At 44.0% G+C, this 16,456-nt stretch overlaps 1 pseudogene; it reads right to left on the bottom strand.

Annotated features, from left to right (window-relative positions):
* LOC124032162 overlaps positions 1–16,456 on the bottom strand; it is a 182,518-nt pseudogene that overhangs the window by 61,628 nt on the left and 104,434 nt on the right.

The following is a 16,456-nucleotide window of genomic DNA, read 5'->3' as shown; positions in this document are numbered from 1 at the left end:
TATCTGGAGGAGAGGAGACACCATACACTCATCAATATCTGGAGGAGACACCATACACTCATCAATATCTGGAGAAGAGGAGACACCACACACTCATCAATATCTGGAGGAGAGGAGACACCACACACTCATCAATATCTGGAGGAGAGGAGACACCATACACTCATCAATATCTGGAGAAGAGGAGACACCATACACTCATCAATATCTGGAGAAGAGGAGACACCATACACTCATCAATATCTGGATTCCACTCCTAAACCACACTGGGTTCCAGTCCTAAACCACACAGGGTTCCACTCCTAAACCACACTGGGTTCCACTCCTAAACCACACAGGGTTCCACTCCTAAACCACACTGGGTTCCACTCCTCAACCACACCTCAACCACACTGGGTTCCACTCCTAAACCACACAGGGTTCCACTCCTAAACCACACTGGGTTCCACTCCTCAACCACACCGGGTTCCACTCCTCACCCACACCTCAACCACACTGGGTTCCACTCCTAAACCACACAGGGTTCCACTACTCAACCACACAGGGTTCCACTCCTAAACCACACCTCAACCACACTGGGTTCCACTCCTAAACCACACAGGGTTCCACTCCTCAACCACACAGGGTTCCACTCCTAAACCACACAGGGTTCCACTCCTAAACCACACAGGGTTCCACTCCTAAACCACACCGGGTTCCACTCCCCAGCCACACCGGGTTCCACTCCTGAACCACACCGGGTTCCACTCCCCAGCCACACCGGGTTCCACTCCGGAACCACACCGGGTTCCACTCCTCAACCACACCGGGTTCCACTCCTCAACCACACCGGGTTCCACTCCTCAACCACACCGGGTTCCACTCCTCAACCACACCGGGTTCCACTCCTCAACCACTCCTCAACCACACAGGGTTCCACTCCTCAACCACACAGGGTAGAACGACAGAATTGTACCTTGTTAGCTCGGGGATTTGAACTTTAACCTTTCGGTTACTAGTCCAACGCTCTAACCACTAGGCTACCCTGCCGCCCCCCTGCCATCCCACCTGGTTTGTGCTTACTGGGACTATCATTTGTTTTTCAACAGGACGATGACCCAACACAGCTCCAGCCTGTGCAAGGGCTATTTGACCAAGAAGAAGATTGATGGAGTGCTGCATCAGATGTCCTGGCCTCCACAATCACCCAACCTCAACCCAACCTTCTGCACAGATACCAGCCCTGTTCTTAGCCTGGATAATACTCGCCAGTCTACCAGTATCGGACAGTAGTCTCTCCACAACAACGCCGGATTCCTGCCATAATCCCTGGACCACAACTTCTGATCTTCACAGCTAGCTTGCAGCTAGCTAGCTCACAGCTAGCTTGCACTCACCTTGGCACCCAGTACCGAAGCTATTCCCTGAGGCCCACCTCCCGGCCTACTCAGCTGTTCACCCGTACCCCACTCATACACGGCTAGAACCCAATACTCCACCGGATCCTTGATGTAAACTCTGGACCTTGGCACCGGATCACTGCTGCTACCGATTGGATATAGTGGCTAACACCTCCCTAAGTTTGTTTTACTCACTGCTTTAGCACACTCTGCCAACCCTGATGTCCTTGGTGTGTCTGAATCCTGGCTCAGGAAGGCCACCAAAAATTCGGAGATTTCCATACCCAACGATAACATTTCCCATCAAGATAGAACTGCCAAAGGGGGTGGAGTTGCAGTCTACTGCAGAGATAGCCTGCAAAGTAATGTCATACTTTCCAAGTCCATACCCAAACAGTTCGAACTACTAATTTTTAAAATGACTCTCTTCAGAACTAAGTCTCTAACTGTTGCCGCCTGCTACTGACCCCCCTCAGCACCCAGCTGTGCCCTGGACACCATTTGTGAATTAATCGCCCCCCATCTAGCTTCAGAGTTTGTTCTGTTAGGTGACCTAAACTGGGATATGCTTAACACCCCAGCAGTCCTACAATCTAAGCTAGATGCCCTCAATCTCACACAAATCATCAAGGAACCCACCAGGTACAACCCTAAATATGTAAACAAGGACACCCTCATAGACTTTATCCTGACCAACTGGCCCTCCAAATACACCTCCGCTGTCTTCAACCAGGATCTCAGCGATCACTGCCTCATTGCCTGTATCCGCAGTCAAACGACCACCCCTCATCACTGTCAAACACTCCCTAAAACACTTCTGGCCTTTCTAATCGATCTGGCACGGGTATCCTAGAAGGATATTGACCTCATCCCGTCGGTTGAGGATGCCTGGTCATTCTTTAAAAGTAACTTCCTCACCATCTTAGATAAACATGCACCGTTCAGAAAATGCAGAACCAAGAACAGATACAGCCCTTGGTTCACTCCAGACCTGACTGCCCTCGACCAGCACAAAAACATCCTGTGGCGGACTGCAATTGCATCGAATAGTCCCCGTGATATGCAACTGTTCAGGGAAGTCAGGAACCAATACACGCCGTCAGTCAGGAATGCAAAGGCCAGCTTTTTCAAGCAGAAATTTGCATTCTGTAGCTCTAACTACAAAAGGTTCTGGGACACTATAAAGTCCATGGAGAACAAGAGCACCTCCTCCCAGCTGACCGCTGCACTGAGGCTAGGTAACACGGTCACCACTGATAAATCGATGATAATCAAAAACTTCAACAAGCATTTCTAAACGGCTGGCCATGGCTTCCTCCTGGCTACTCCAACCTCGGCCAACAGCTCCGCCTCCCCCCGCAGCTACTCGCCCAAGCCTCCCCAGCTTCTCCTTTACCCAAATCCAGATAGCAGATGTTCTGAAAGAGCTGCAAAACCTGGACCCGTACAAATCAGCTGGTCTTGACAATCTGGACCCTCTATTTCTGAAACTGTCCGCCACCTTTGTTGCAACCCCTATTATCAGCCTGTTCAACCTCTCTTTCATATCGTCTGAGATCCCCAAGGATTGGAAAGCTGCCGCGGTCATCCCCTTCTTCAAAGGGGGAGACACCCTGGACCCAAACTGTTACAGACCTATATCCATCCTGCACTGCCTCTAGACCCAAACTGCTACAGACCTATATCCATCCTGCCCTGCCTATCTAAGGTCTTCGAAAGCCAAGTCAACAAACAGATCACTGACCATCTCGAAATCCCACCGTACCTTCTCCGCTGTGCAATCTGGTTTCCGAGCCGGTCACGGGTGCACCTCAGCCACACTCAAGGTACTAAACGATATCATAACCACCATCGATAAAAGACAGTACTGTGCAGCCGTCTTCATCGACCTGGCCAAGGCTTTCGACTCTGTCAATCACCATATTCTTATCGGCAGACTCAGTAGCCTCGGTTTTTCTAATGACTGTCTTGCCTGGTTCACCAACTACTTTGCAGACAGAGTTCAGTGCGTCAAATCGGAGGGCATGTTGTCCGGTCCTCTGGCAGTCTATGGGGGTGCCACAGGGTACAATTCTCGGGCTGACTCTTTTCTCTGTATATATCAATGATGTCGCTCTTGCTGCGGTCCATTCTCTGATCCACCTCTATGCAGACGACACCATTCTGTATACTTCCGGCCCGTCCTTGGACACTGTGCTATCTAACCTCCAGACGAGCTTCAATGCCATACAACACTCCTTCCGTGGCCTCCAACTGCTCTTAAACACTAGTAAAACCAAATGCATGCTTTTCAACCGTTCACTGACTGCACCCGCACGCCCGACTAGCATCAACACCCTGGATGGTTCCGAACTAGAATATGTGGACATCTATAAGTACCTAGGTGTCTGGCTTGACTGTAAACTCTCCTTCCAGGCTCATGGATTTATTGTGATGGTGTAGACTATATTACATGGATTTATTGTGGAGGTGTAGACTATACTACATGGATTTAATGTGGTGGTGTAGGTAGACTATATTACATGGATTTATTGTGATGGTGTAGACTATACTACATGGATTTAATGTGATGATGTAGGTAGACTATATTACATGGATTTATTGTGAAGGTGTAGACTATATTACATGGATTTATTGTGATGGTGTAGGTAGACTATATTACATGGATTTATGGTGAGGGTGTAGGTAGACTATATTACATGGATTTATTGTGATGGTGTAGGTAGACTATATTACATGGATTTATTGTGATGGTGTATACTATATTACATAGATTTATGGTGATGGTGTAGGTAGACTATATGACATGGATTTATTGTGATGGTGAAGACTATATTACATGGATTTATTGTGATGGTGTAGGTAGACTATATTACATGGATTTATTGTGATGGTGTAGACTATATTACATGGATTTATTGTGATGGTGTAGACTATATGACATGGATTTATTGTGATGATGTAGACTATATTACATGGATTTATTGTGATGGTGTAGACTATATTACATGGATTTATGGTGATGGTGTAGGTAGACTATATTACATGGATTTATTGTGATGGTGAGACTATATTACATGGATTTATGGTGAGGGTGTAGGTAGACTATATTACATGGATTTATTGTGATGGTGTAGGTAGACTACATTACATGGATTTATTGTGATGGTGTAGACTATATTACATGGATTTATTGTGATGGTGTAGACTATATGACATGGATTTATTGTGATGGTGTAGACTATATTACATGGATTTATTGTGATGGTGTAGGTAGACTATATTACATGGATTTATTGTGGTGGTGTAGACTATATTACATGGATTTATTGTGGTGGTGTAGACTATATTACATGGATTTATTGTGATGGTGTAGGTAGACTATATTACATGGATTTATTGTGGTGGTGTAGGTAGACTATATTACATGGATTTATTGTGATGTTGTAGGTAGACTATATGACATGGATTTATTGTGATGGTGTAGACTATATTATAGGGATTTATTGTGATGGTGTAGGTAGACTATATTACATGGATTTATTGTGATGGTGTAGACTATATTACATGGATTTATTGTGATGGTGTAGACTATATTACATGGATTTATTGTAATGGTGTAGGTAGACTATATTACATGGATTTATTGTGATGGTGTAGGTAGACTATATTACATGGATTTATTGTGATGGTGTAGACTATATTACATGGATTTATTGTAATGGTGTAGACTATATTACATGGATTTATTGTGATGGTGTAGACTGCTTGCTTGACAATCACACAATGTCATGACAGCCACAGCCCTAGGAGGGAGGGAACGAGGGAGAGGAGGGAGTTAACGGGGAGGGAGGGAGGGAGGGAGGGAGGGAGAGGAGTGAGTTAACAGGCAGGGAGGGAGGGAGAGGAGGGAGGGAGGGAGGGAGAGGAGTGAGTTAACAGGGAGGGAGGGAGAGGAGGGAGTTAACAGGGAGGGAGGGAGGGAGAGGAGGGAGTTAACAGGGAGGGAGGGAGGGAGAGGAGTGAGTTAACAGGGAGGGAGGGAGGGAGGGAGGGAGAGGAGGGAGTTAACAGGGAGGGAGGAGAGGAGAGAACAGGGCCAGAGGGAAGGAAGAAGGGAGAGGAGTTTGAGGACTCTAGGGTGATTTAAAAACTTCCAAATCTGAACCTTTTAAAACATTCCCAGGCTAACTGATGACATGACTCAGAATACATCTGGGCTGTTCCTCTCAGCGGACAGTCCAGACGAATGAGAGAAAGGAGAAGAAAAGAGGAGAGAGAGACATGAATAAAGAGGGAGGAGAGAAAACGAGAGGGAGGAGAGATGAGAGTTAGGGCAGGACAGGAGGATTGGTGGTGGAACATGTGGTTTCATAAGGACAGGAGGTTTGGTGGTGGAACATGGGGTTTGTTTGATCGTAGCTAGCTACATAGCTAGCTACATAGCCGTCTTTGTATCAAAGATAATTGTGTAGTCTAGAGCGATTTTCTAGGTTAGCTAGCCAGCTATTGTCGTTCTTTTAACGCAACGTAACGTAATCAACACTGCTAGCTAGCCAGCTAGCCCCCGAATAGCAGCACTGTAGAAACTATTACACTCAACGGAACGACTTGATTAGTGTAGTGTCAACAACGCAGCCACTGCCAGCTAGCCTACAAAGTCAACAACGCAGCCACTGCCAGCTAGCCTACTTCAGCAGTACTGTATCATTTTAATCATTTTAGTCAATAAGATTCTTGCTACGTAAGCTTAACTTTCTGAACATTCGAGACGTGTAGTCCACTTGTCATTCCAATCTCATTTGCATTAGCGTAGCCTCTTCTGTAGCCTGTCAACTATGTGTCTGTCTATCCCTGTTCTCTCCTCTCTGCACAGACCATACAAACGCTCCACACCGCGTGGCCACGGCCACCCTAATCTGGTGGTCCCAGCGCACACGAACCACGTGGAGTTCCAGGTCTCCGGTAGCCTCTGGAACTGCCGATCTGCGGCCAACAAGGCAGAGTTCATCTCAGCCTATGCCTCCCTCCAGTCGCTCGACTTCTTGGCACTGACGGAAACATGGATCACCACAGACAACACTGCTACTCCTACTGCTCTCTCTTCGTCCGCCCACGTGTTCTCGCACACCCCGAGAGCTTCTGGTCAGCGGGGTGGTGGCACCGGGATCCTCATCTCTCCCAAGTGGTCATTCTCTCTTTCTCCCATCTGTCTATCGCCTCCTTTGAATTCCATGCTGTCACAGTTACCAGCCCTTTCAAGCTTAACATCCTTATCATTTATCGCCCTCCAGGTTCCCTCGGAGAGTTCATTAATGAGCTTGATGCCTTGATAAGCTCCTATCCTGAGGACGGCTCACCTCTCACAGTTCTGGGCGACTTTAACCTCCCCACGTCTACCTTTGACTCATTCCTCTCTGCCTCCTTCTTTCCACTCCTCTCCTCTTTTGACCTCACCCTCTCACCTTCCCCCTACTCACAAGGCAGGCAATACGCTCGACCTCATCTTTACTAGATGCTGTTCTTCCACTAACCTCATTGCAACTCCCCTCCAAGTCTCCGACCACTACCTTGTATCCTTTTCCCTCTCGATCTCATCCAACACCTCCCACACTGCCCCTACTCGGATGGTATCGCGCCGTCCCAACCTTCGCTCTCTCTCCCCCGCTACTCTCTCCTCTTCCATCCTATCATCTCTTCCCTCTGCTCAAACCTTCTCCAACCTATCTCCTGATTCTGCCTGCTCAACCCTCCTCTCCTCCCTTTCTGCATCCTTTGACTCTCTATGTCCCCTATCCTCCAGGCCGGCTCGGTCCTCCCCTCCCGCTCCGTGGCTCGACGACTCATTGCGAGCTCACAGAACAGGGCTCCGGGCAGCCGAGCGGAAATGGAGGAAAACTCGCCTCCCTGCGGACCTGGCATCCTTTCACTCCCTCCTCTCTACATTTTCCTCCTCTGTCTCTGCTGCTAAAGCCACTTTCTACCACTCTAAATTCCAAGAATCTGCCTCTAACCCTAGGAAGCTCTTTGCCACCTTCTCCTCCCTCCTGAATCCTCCCCCCCCTCCCTCTCTGCAGATGACTTCGTCAACCATTTTGAAAAGAAGGTCGACGACATCCGATCCTCGTTTGCTAAGTCAAACGACACCGCTGGTTCTGCTCACACTGCCCTACCCTGTGCTCTGACCTCTTTCTCCCCTCTCTCCAGATGAAATCTCGCATCTTGTGACGGCCGGCCGCCCAACAACCTGCCCGCTTGACCCTATCCCCTCCTCTCTTCTCCAGACCATTTCCGGAGACCTTCTCCCTTACCTCACCTCGCTCATCAACTCATCCCTGACCGCTGGCTACGTCCCTTCCGTCTTCAAGAGAGCGAGAGTTGCACCCCTTCTGAAAAAACCTACACTCGATCCCTCCGATGTCAACAACTACAGACCAGTATCCCTTCTTTCTTTTCTCTCCAAAACTCTTGAACGTGCCGTCCTTGGCCAGCTCTCCCGCTATCTCTCTCTGAATGACCTTCTTGATCCAAATCAGTCAGGTTTCAAGACTAGTCATTCAACTGAGACTGCTCTTCTCTGTATCACGGAGGCGCTCCGCACTGCTAAAGCTAACTCTCTCTCCTCTGCTCTCATCCTTCTAGACCTATCGGCTGCCTTCGATACTGTGAACCATCAGATCCTCCTCTCCACCCTCTCCGAGTTGGGCATCTCCGGCGCGGCCCACGCTTGGATTGCGTCCTACCTGACAGGTCGCTCCTACCAGGTGGCGTGGCGAGAATCTGTCTCCTCACCACGCGCTCTCACCACTGGTGTCCCCCAGGGCTCTGTTCTAGGCCCTCTCCTATTCTCGCTATACACCAAGTCACTTGGCTCTGTCATAACCTCACATGGTCTCTCCTATCATTGCTATGCAGACGACACACAATTAATCTTCTCCTTTCCCCCTTCTGATGACCAGGTGGCGAATCGCATCTCTGCATGTCTGGCAGACATATCAGTGTGGATGACGGATCACCACCTCAAGCTGAACCTCGGCAAGACGGAGCTGCTCTTCCTCCCGGGGAAGGACTGCCCGTTCCATGATCTCGCCATCACGGTTGACAACTCCATTGTGTCCTCCTCCCAGAGCACTAAGACCCTTGGCGTGATCCTGGACAACACCCTGTCGTTCTCAACCAACATCAAGGCGGTGGCCCATTCCTGTAGGTTCATGCTCTGCAACATCAGCAGAGTACGACCCTGCCTCACACAGGAAGCGGCGCAGGTCTTAATCCAGGCACTTGTCATCTCCCGTCTGGATTACTGCAACTCGCTGTTGGCTGGGCTCCCTGCCTGTGCCATTAAACCCCTACAACTCATCCAGAACGCCGCAGCCCGTCTGGTGTTCAACCTTCCCAAGTTCTCTCACGTCACCCCGCTCCTCCGCTCTCTCCACTGGCTTCCAGTTGAAGCTCGCATCCGCTACAAGACCATGGTGCTTGCCTACGGAGCTGTGAGGGGAACGGCACCTCAGTACCTCCAGGCTCTGATCAGGCCCTACACCCAAACAAGGGCACTGCGTTCATCCACCTCTGGCCTGCTCGCCTCCCTACCACTGAGGAAGTACAGTTCCCGCTCAGCCCAGTCAAAACTGTTCGCTGCTCTGGCCCCCCAATGGTGGAACAAACTCCCTCACTACGCCAGGACAGCGGAGTCAATCACCACCTTCCGGAGACACCTGAAACCCCACCTCTTTAAGGAATACCTAGGATAGGATAAGTAATCCTTCTCACCCCCCCCCTTTAAGATTTAGATGCACTATTGTAAAGTGACTGTTCCACTGGATGTCATAAGGTGAATGCACCAATTTGTCGCTCTGGATAAGAGCGTCTGCTAAATTTACATTTACATTTACATTTATGTCATTTAGCAGATAAATGTAAATGTAAATGTATACAGTAGAGATGCTATATACAGTAGAGATGCTATATACAGTAGAGAGGCTATATACAGTAGAGAGGCTATATAGAGTAGAGAGGCTATATACAGTAGAGAGGCTATATACAGTAGAGAGGTTATATACAGTAGAGGTTATATACAGTAGAGAGGCTATATACAGTAGAGAGGCTATATACAGTAGAGAGGCTATATAGAGTAGAGAGGCTATATACAGTAGAGAAGCTATATACAGTAGAGAGGTTATATACAGTAGAGAGGTTATATACAGTTGACAGGCTATATACAGTAGAGGCTATATACAGTAGAGAGGCTATATACAGTAGAGAGGCTATATACAGTAGAGATGCTATATACAGTAGAGATGCTATATACAGTAGAGAGGCTATATACAGTAGAGAGGCTATATACAGTATAGAGGCTATATACAGTTGAGAGGCTATATACAGTAGAGAGGCTATATACAGTAGAGTACTCTGCTGCCTGTGACTGGAACAAACTGCAAAAATCGCTGAAGTTGGAGACTTTTATCTCCCTCACCAACTTCAAACATCAGCTATCCGAGCAGCTAACCGATCGCTGCAGCTGTACATAGTCTATTGGTAAATAGCCCACTCATTTTCACCTACCTCATTCCCATATTGTTTTTATACTGTTTTTTATTTATTTACTTTTCTGCTCTTTTGCACACCAATATCTCTACCTGTACATGACCATCTGATCATTTATCAATCCAGTGTTAATCTGCAAAATTGTATTATTCGCCTACCTCCTCATGCCTTTTGCACACATTGTATATAGACTGCCCATTTTTTTTCTACTGTGTTATTGACTTGTTAATTGTTTACTCCATGTGTAACTCTGTGCTGTCTGTTCACACTGCTATGCTTTATTTTGGCCAGGTCGCAGTTGCAAATGAGAACTTGTTCTCAACTAGCCTACCTGGTTAAATAAAGGTGAACAAAAAAAAGAGAGGCTATATACAGTAGAGAGGCTATATACAGTAGAGAGGCTATATACAGTAGAGAGGCTATATACAGTAGAGAGGCTATATACAGTAGAGAGGCTATATACAGTAGAGGGGCTATATACAGTAGAGAGGCTATATACAGTAGAGAGGCTATATACAGTAGAGAGGCTATATACAGTAGCGAGGCTATATACAGTAGAGAGGCTATATACAGACACCTGTTAGTCAGGCTGATTGAGGTAGTATGTACAAGTAGATATGGTTAAAGTGACTGTGCATATATGATGAACAGAGAGTAGCAGTTACGTAAAAGGAGGGGTTATATATATATATATAGGACATGTGTTGACTTAGTGGGTGTATATATATACATAGGACATGTATTAACTTAGTGGGTATATATATATATATAGGACATGTATTTACTTAGTGGGTATATATATATATATATATATATATATATATATATATATATATATAGGACATGTATTGACTTAGTGGGTATATATATATATATAGGACATGTATTGACTTAGTGGGTATATATATATAGGACATGTATTTACTTAGTGGGTATATATATATATATATATATATATATATAGGACATGTATTAACTTAGTGGGTATAAATATATATAGGACATGTATTTACTTAGTGGGTATATATATATATAGGACATGTATTGACTTAGTGGGTATATATATATATATATATATATAGGACATGTATTGACTTAGTGGGTATATATATATATAGGACATGTATTAACTTAGTGGGTATAAATATATATAGGACATGTATTTACTTAGTGGGTATATATATATATAGGACATGTATTGACTTAGTGGGTATATATATATATATATATATAGGACATGTATTTAACTTAGTGGGTTATATATATATATCAACAATGTATTGACAATTTAGTGGGTATATATATATATATATAGGACATGTATTGACTTAGTGGGTATATATATATATATATATATATAGGACATGTATTTACTTAGTGGGTACAATCCAAATAGGACATGTATTGACTTAGTGGGTATATAAATATATCAGGACATTATTTTACTCAATTTAACTTTGACTATATATATGTTTTTATTGAATCTTTATTTAACTTATTGACTTAGTGGGTAAAACAAACCAATTTTACTTCATAGTCATAATGATGATGATGTTGACCAACTCATCACAGACTTGGTTCCTGAGCTGGAAGCCAGCAGGACATGTACGGTCCTTCACACACAAACGATCCCACGGTGTTCATACATCACTGGCCTGACACTGTATGCTGGTCACACACTCATTCACATCTGTTAGGGGTTATAGATATATAGAGAGAGGGTGGGGGATAGAGAGAGTATGGGAGAGAGAGATAGAGAGAAAATGTAGAAATTGACTTAGGGAGAGAAAGATAGAGAATGGGAGCGAGAGATAAATCAGGATGACAAATAGGAAATTATATTTGGACACAGTTCTATTAGAACACACCAAAAACTACACATACTGTATCTAGGATAAATATCAGCAACACAGGTATTGACATGGTTGTGAATATATAGATATATAGGAGCATTATTGCCACTTAGTGGGTATGAAAATCTGGCTCAAAATGTTATAGTTATAGGACCATGTATTGACTTAGTCTAGAACCAGTTGCTCTATATGGCAGTGAAGTATTGGGTCCAATCTCTAATAATGAATTTACCAAATGGGACAAAGGACATGTATTGACTTAGTGCAGTATTTTGCAATATAGGACATGTAGTGCAAAGAAAAACTCCATATAAGGACATGTATTGACAGAATGGGTGTATATATATATAATAGAAAAAGAGACATCAAATTTTACAACCATCTAAAAACAATGATCCCAAAACATTCCATCACACAGCTCTACAATGTCCTAGATGAAACAAGAGAAGAGTATCAGCCAGCTGGTTCTGAGGCTATCAACAATAAACCAATATATATCAGGACAGTAGTTGACTTAGTGGGTATCACCAACCCAAACCAATATATATCAGGACATGTATTCAGCCAGCTGGTATCTGAGGCTCAGTTCATAATAAACCAATATATATCAGGACATGTATTCAGCCAGCTGGTTCTAGGCTCAGTTACCAACCCAAACCATATAGACATAGGACAGCAGTCAGTATGGTTCTTAGTGTGTATATAACAAACCAATATAGAGCCTCAGGACAGGTCAGTATTGACTTAGTGGGTATATATACAAATATATATAGGACATGTATTGACTTAGTGGGTATATATATATATATAGGACATGTATTGACTTAGTGGGTATATATACAATATATATAGGACATGTATTAACTTAGTGGGCATATAAATATATATAAACAATGTATTTACTTAGTGGGTATATATATATATAGGACATGTATTGACTTAGTGGGAAAACATTGATATAGATAAGGACATGTATTTACTTAGTGGGTATATATATATATAGGACATGTATTGACTTAGTGGGAGAGGGATATAGAGCAGCATTTCCTATTATTACTATGACAAATATAGATATATATATAGGACATGTATTGAAACTTAGATGGGAAAAAAAATATAATATTTATTGGGTGAAAAGCCAAAATATATATAGGACATGTATTGACTTAGTTGCCACAATATATGAATAGGACATGTATTGACTTAGTGGGTATATAATATAATATAGGACATGTATTGACTTTATACCACGTCATGTGTCTTATCAGTCATATTGACACTGGTCTACTACCAGGTCATGTGTATATAGGACATGTATTGACTTAGTGGGTATATATATATAGGACATGTATTTAGTCATGTTAGTGGTATATATATATGTCATATGTCTTATATCATATGACATAGGACATGTATTGACTTAGTGGGTATATATATATAGGACATGTATTGACTTAGTGGGTATATATATATATATACATAGGACATGTATTTACTTAGTGTGTATATATACATACATGATCTATATAGGTCATGTATTGACTTAGTGGGTATATATACATATATCTTATATATAGGACATGTATTGTGTAAATGTAACAACCCAGCATGTTTTAGTAACCACATCAACAACTTGTCATCTACATTTCACACTGCCATTTCGCCCACTTTCCCAGCACTTTAGACACAGACTTAAAGGGTCATGTGACGTTGAGGGCGTTTTTAGTTATTAAATATGTGATGTAACCAGTCCCACAATCCAAAGTATGAATGTTGTTTCTGTTGTCTAGCAAAGATATCAGAACAATTATTTTACTCAATTTAACTTTGACTATATATATGTTTTTATTGAATCTTTATTTAACTTATTAGCTTAAGTAAAACAAACCAATTTTACTTCATAGTCATAATGATGATGATGTTGACCAACTCACCCTCACAGACTTGGTTCCTGAGCTGGAAGCCAGCAGGACAGTGACGGTCCTCTCACACACAAACTGATCCCACAGGTGTTCTTCACAGTCGCTCACTGGCCTGGCAACTGTGCATGCTGGTCACACACTCATTCACATCTGTTAGGGGTTAGAGAGGGAGAGAGAGAGAGGGTGGGGGACAGAGAGAGTATGGGAGTCAGAGAGAGAGAGAGAAAATGTAGAAAGAGAGAAAGGGAGAGAAACCAGAGAATGGGAGCGAGAGAGAAAATCAGGATGACAAATATAAATTATATTTGGACACAGTTCTCATTAGAACACACCAAAAACTACACATACTGTATCTAGGACTAAATATCAGCAACACAGGTAGCTTTCTCATGGTTGTGAATGAGCTGAGAGACCAAGCAAGAAGAGCATTCTATGCCATTAAAAGGAACATGAAAATCTGGCTCAAAATGTTCCAATCAGTTCGAGAACCAGTTGCTCTATATGGCAGTGAAGTATTGGGTCCAATCTCTAATAATGAATTTACCAAATGGGACAAACATCCAATCGAAATACTGCATGCAGAGTTTTGCAAGACTGTATTGTAAGTGCAAAGAAAAACTCCAAATAACGCATGTCAGAGCAGAATGTGACACTGATACCCTCCTCATTCTAATAGAAAAAAGAGACATCAAATTTTACAACCATCTAAAAACAAGTGATCCCAAAACATTCCATCACACAGCTCTACAATGTCAAGAGATGAAACAAGAGAAGAGTCCCTCAGCCAGCTGGTTCTGAGGCTCAGTTCAACAACCCAAACCAACCCCATAGAGCCTCAGGACAGCAGTCAGCCAGCTGGTTCTGAGGCTCAGTTCACCAACCCAAACCAACCCCATAGAGCCTCAGGACAGCAGTCAGCCAGCTGGTTCTGAGGCTCAGTTCACCAACCCAAACCAACCCCATAGAGCCTCAGGACAGCACTCAGAAAATCTGGCCCAAACAAATCATCACAAAACAAAAAGAAAAATATATCACTTATTGGAAAGGCATCACAAAAAATCTAAGTAAACTTCAATGCTATTTGGCTCTAAACAGACAGTACATGGTGGCTGACTATCTGACCACTGTGACTGATAGAAAACTAAGGAAAACATTGACTAGATACAGACTCCGTGAGTCTATAGAGACCGGTGTGTGCTCACTCTGCTCCAGGGGAGAGGGAGAGACAGAGCATCATTTCCTATTATTACTATGACAAATACCCAGACCTAAGAGAGTATTTCTTTACAAAGAATTTGAAACTATAAAAGATGAAGAAAAAATCTAATATTTATTGGGTGAAAAGCCAAAATGTGCAGTTTTGGCAGCCAAATATGTGTCCTCCTGCCACAACAGCCAGTGGAAAGGGGACAGTGAAAAGTGCAAAGTAACGTGGATAATATTTCCCGTTTCCAGGTCATGTGTCTTCTCAGTCATGTTCACACTGGTCTACTACCAATATATATGCCATTTAGCAGACGCTTTTATCCAAAGCGACTTACAGTCATGTGTGCATACATTCTACAGGTCATGGGTGGTCCCAGTCAATTGACACTGGTCTACTACCCTGGTCATGTGTCTTCTCAGTCAGCGACATGCTACTACCAGGTCACTGAGTCTACAGAAGGACCGGGTCATGTGTCTTCTCAGTCATGTTGACACTGGTCCACTACCAGGTCATGTGTCTTCTCAGTCATGTTGACACTGGTCTACTACCAGGTCATGTGTCTTCTCAGTCATGTTGACACTGGTCTACTACCAGGTCATGTGTCTTCTCAGTCATGTTGACACTGGTCTACTACCAGGTCATGTGTCTTCTCAGTCATGTTGACACTGATCTACTACCAGGTCATGTGTCTTCTCAGTCATGTTGACACTGATCTACTACCAGGTCATGTGTCTTCTCAGTCATGTTGACACTGGTCTACTACCAGGTCACGTGTCTTCTCAGTCATGTTGACACTGGTCTACTACCAGGTCTTGTGTCTTCTCAGTCATGTTCACACTGGTCTACTACCAGGTCATGTGTCTTCTCAGTCATGTTGACACTGGTCTACTACCAGGTCACGTGTCTTCTCAGTCATGTTGACACTGATCTACTACCAGGTCTTGTGTCTTCTCAGTCATGTTGACACTGGTCTACTACCAGGTCTTGTGTCTTCTCAGTCATGTTCACACTGGTCTACTACCAGGTCTTGTGTCTTCTCAGTCATGTTCACACTGGTCTACTACCAGGTCATGTGTCTTCTCAGTCATGTTGACACTGGTCTACTACCAGGTCATGTGTCTTCTCAGTCATGTTGACACTGGTCTACTACCAGGTCATGTGTCTTCTCAGTCATGTTGACACTGGTCTACTACCAGGTCATGTGTCTTCTCAGTCAGGTTGACACTGGTCTACTACCAGGTCATGTGTCTTCTCAGTCAGGTTGACACTGGTCTACTACCAGGTCTTGTGTCTTCTCAGTCATGTTGACACTGATCTACTACCAGGTCTTGTGTCTTCTCAGTCATGTTCACACTGGTCTACTACCAGGTCTTGTGTCTTCTCAGTCATGTTGACACTGGTCTACTACCAGGTCATGTGTCTTCTCAGTCATGTTGACACTGGTCTACTACCAGGTCATGTGTCTTCTCAGTCATGTTGACACTGGTCTACTACCAGGTCATGTGTCTTCTCAGTCATGTTGACACTGGTCTACTACCAGGTCATGTG

This window comes from Oncorhynchus gorbuscha, linkage group LG03, assembly GCF_021184085.1.
Source record: "Oncorhynchus gorbuscha isolate QuinsamMale2020 ecotype Even-year linkage group LG03, OgorEven_v1.0, whole genome shotgun sequence".
In the NCBI taxonomy this organism is placed as follows: Eukaryota; Metazoa; Chordata; class Actinopteri; order Salmoniformes; family Salmonidae; genus Oncorhynchus; species Oncorhynchus gorbuscha.
The sequence above is the reverse complement of the archived record's forward strand: the minus strand, read 5'-3'. Positions and strand labels throughout refer to the sequence as shown.